Here is a 3,764-nt window from a genome sequence, read left to right as displayed (position 1 = left end):
AGGTGATGCATGCACTGGAGTTAGCACTTTCTGTGACAAATCGTTGTCATGGGAACCAGTGTACACCAGTGAAATTCAAACAGTTTATGAAGAACCTCTGCACATTTCAAACGAGTTAAACATGGTGTTTATACTTTCAGATATTCACAAACTTGATGTTACATTCAGTAAAATGCAAATATGGTCTGGCATTTGCAAATTTCACTCAAGTAAAATCTGTGAGTGAGCACTTCTCTCTACTTTAAACAATAGGCTGTGTGTACTTGTTCAAAAAAGTAATTATACAGATTTGTTGTAAGTTAAAGCATGTTTAATCATACGTAATATCTATTTGGGCTAAATTTAGCTCAAAGGGAATCGATTATGATTTTATAGGGAATTTTGACAATCACTGTTCTACGGTTCTTAATTCCTTTTTATTAATTCACCATTTGTAAACTGATGTTTACTGATCATTTTTTAGAAATATCAATAGCATTTGTATTAAAACTATATTCACTGAATGTAATAAAATAAAAAAAATCGAGAATTGGATCAAATCGGGACATCTGAATCGATACCCAGCCCTAATGATGATGCTGGTCAGCTCCTGGGGATTCAGGCTGGGTGTCAAGTGTCCACTTGTGTTGCAGTCTTGCTGTTCTATTCTCTGGCAAGGTCGTTGGCTGATTTGGGCTGAAGGGTGTTCCTCATGCCACCTAGCCAATCCTTTTGGTCTGCCGTCTGGGAAGATAGGCTGAGCATCTGCAACATTTTGCCAGACTCGTGGTGAGAGTAAGAGCAAAGAGGCTAATTCAAGATCATACTGAATTTGGCGCTAAAAGCACAGTGGGGCAGTTAGGTATATAATGTACAGCTAGGTTTTGTCAGGTGTGGTTACCTAGTAAGAGGTCTGCTACCCTACCCGAGCCCGACGGGTCCCAAAATACTTTCGGGTTTCGGGTCGGGTTCGGGTTAATGTTTAATGAATAGCTTTGGGTTGGGCTCGGGTTTATAGCTAAACTAAAACTATATGCAGGCTACGCTGCTTTCATAGATGCACGCACACACATTGCACACGACAACACAGCACGGTAACTTTTATTAGTAAAATAGCTTCGACAGGCTACTGACTCGCAACGTTATATTTCTCTGCAATGAGGGGGTAAAAATCGCTGTTTTTGAAGGAACTAAGCCTCATTGCTTGAGACGCGCAGGTTCACACACGCAACTTTCATCTCTCTCTCTCGCGCGCGCGCTAATTCAAATAAATGATATAATTTGCCTAATTAATTCAAATAAATGCGATCTTACCACACTGCATCTCGGTGTCTGATTTAAAGCAGGCCGAATGCTAACGAGCCTTAACTGACGAAAATTACCATAATTTGCACGATGGAAAAATTACCGTCTTCTCTTATACAACCATTCAAAAACTCAGCAGAATTTATGTGACAGCTGCACCTGATGTTCATAAACTTTCATAACTGGTAAGTGTTTTTTCTTTTGCCTTGTGAACTGGCCAAGCCTTAATGATTCTGTTCCTTTACATGTATTTGCTTACTGACCGCTACATGCAATCATGAAATACAGCATTTTTTAAAAAATTGGCTATTCGTTGTGGGGAAAAAAAAAAAATTCGGGTTCGGGCTCTAAATTTAACTGTGCCGCTCGGGTCGGGTCAGACGATCTCAGGTCTTAAAGCCCGTGCAGACCTCCATTACCCAGTGAAGTATTCTGATATTATTATATTAGCTGTGGATGCCAGGATGCAAATATTTGTGTGGGAATGTTGGTTGAAAAGGGTGTAAGCAGATTTAAGTGATGATTTAGGTTTGTTTTTATTGTCAAATTATTACTCAAAACTTACTGATGGTTCACAGCAGGCTTAGTCTCTGAACAAATGAAGAAGAGAAAGACGGAGCAGATATTTCCTGCAGATTGTGTTTATACGTGGTGCTCAGAATTACAGTTATGCCCTAGCAATCGTCTAGATTACCTGTGTAGCAGGCTCATAAAATTGAAGCAACTGTTGAGAATAACTAAATCATGAAGGAAAGTATGTCTAGTTCCTTTTGAGGTTCCATGGGAAAAAGAAACCGTACAAGAGGGGTACATTTAAATAAATTAATTAGATGAAAGGATAAAAAAATTTTTTTTAGAACTGACTGCTATTATTATTAAAATAAATAAAATGAAGTAAGTGATTAAAACAGGTGAATGACCTAAAATTGAGAATAATCAATAGCATTAGTGATTAACTGTTAGCTTTGTTTTGGACATCACTTTGTAGTTGGTCACAGCTGCTGTGTGTTCAGCTCCCATGCCTAGACCACACCATGTGTGTACCTCCATAAAGTTTATTCAAAGTGCTATTTAACATTCTCAATAACTATTAGAATTATTCTCTAGCTGAACAGCATTCAGGAAGGAATGCACCTAAAATAGTGTAGGTGAAATATAGCTGAGAAGAATTAAAGGTAAGGAAAGAGAAAGTGAGAAATCAGAAACCAAGGATTGGGTTAAAAGGAAACGGTATAAATCACTTCACACTGCATAAACACAAGCTGTATTTAAAGGTTTCAATAACTGATGCTAACCACTAACTGCTGAAGTTATTAGGTAGCTTAGCCTAAGCCAAAGAGCTGCTAGGTTGTGTTAATTTAGCCACCTGAGGTGGCTTGTTTACAATATGGCGTCACCAGGTGATGCATGCACTGGAGTTAGCACTTTCTGTGACAAATCGTTGTCATGGGAACCAGTGTACACCAGTGAAATTCAAACAGTTTATGAAGAACCTCTGCACATTTCAAACGAGTTAAACATGGTGTTTATACTTTCAGATATTCACAAACTTGATGTTACATTCAGTAAAATGCAAATATGGTCTGGCATTTGCAAATTTCACTCAAGTAAAATCTGTGAGTGAGCACTTCTCTCTACTTTAAACAATAGGCTGTGTGTACTTGTTCAAAAAAGTAATTATACAGATTTGTTGTAAGTTAAAGCATGTTTAATCATACGTAATATCTATTTGGGCTAAATTTAGCTCAAAGGGAATCGATTATGATTTTATAGGGAATTTTGACAATCACTGTTCTACGGCTGATCAACTGAATTGGCCGGCAATTCACTGAATGAGCCATATAACATCAACTCCGCGATGGATATTAATATCCAAAGTATAGAAAACACCATTTATTAGTACAGTAACAAGAGCGGCAGCTTAAGACATTAACTTGTAAGCACAAAACAGAAGATACACAAGAACGTGACGATGTGTTCTGTGAGGAACAAAAGGTTAAAAGGTCTAGAAGGAGCCTGGTCTTTGTCCTGAGTGGGGGAATCCCAAGAACGTCTTTAACTCGTGATTTTGCATCTTTAACTCATGGATTTGCTCGTGATGGTCATGATAAGGTGTCTCTTCGATCATTAATCTTGGTTTGCTTGCCCCAAATTTGACAATATCCTTCCTGAGTTGAAATGATCAATAATACTTAATGCTGCAAGCTGTTCAAAGCTGTGAAAAAGTTGGTTGGTTAGGCTTACTTCAGGCTGGCTGGCACTAGGATCAGATTTACGATCATCCATGTTGTCTTGGGCCTCTTTGTGGAATTTGTCTCTTTGTGTTTCAACAATGTTCTGATCGAATCTTAAATTGTCTGATTCGCTCTGATACGCTAAAAGGTGAACCAGTCTTTCCTAGTTTCTGAAACATGCCCTGTAAATTTGTTAGCTAGAGATTTACGGTCCAAATAGGAATTAATCAATTTCATTTCAAATAA

At 38.0% G+C, this 3,764-nt stretch overlaps 1 long non-coding RNA gene across 1 annotated transcript; it reads right to left on the bottom strand.

Moving 5' to 3' along the window:
* Positions 1–1,469: 1,469 nt before the first annotated feature.
* Positions 1,470–3,559, bottom strand: LOC107572449 (uncharacterized). The gene is made up of 3 exons (XR_001607344.1): positions 3,477–3,559; positions 3,075–3,078; positions 1,470–1,482 (listed from the first exon to the last, which is right to left on the bottom strand). It is a non-coding gene; the product is annotated as an uncharacterized lncRNA (long non-coding RNA).
* Between the last annotated feature and the right edge of the window lie 205 nt (positions 3,560–3,764).

The sequence above is a fragment of the Sinocyclocheilus grahami genome, unplaced genomic scaffold, assembly GCF_001515645.1.
Source record: "Sinocyclocheilus grahami isolate Dianchi unplaced genomic scaffold, SAMN03320097.WGS_v1.1 scaffold1751.1, whole genome shotgun sequence".
Lineage (NCBI taxonomy): Eukaryota > Metazoa > Chordata > Actinopteri > Cypriniformes > Cyprinidae > Sinocyclocheilus > Sinocyclocheilus grahami.
The sequence above is the reverse complement of the archived record's forward strand: the minus strand, read 5'-3'. Positions and strand labels throughout refer to the sequence as shown.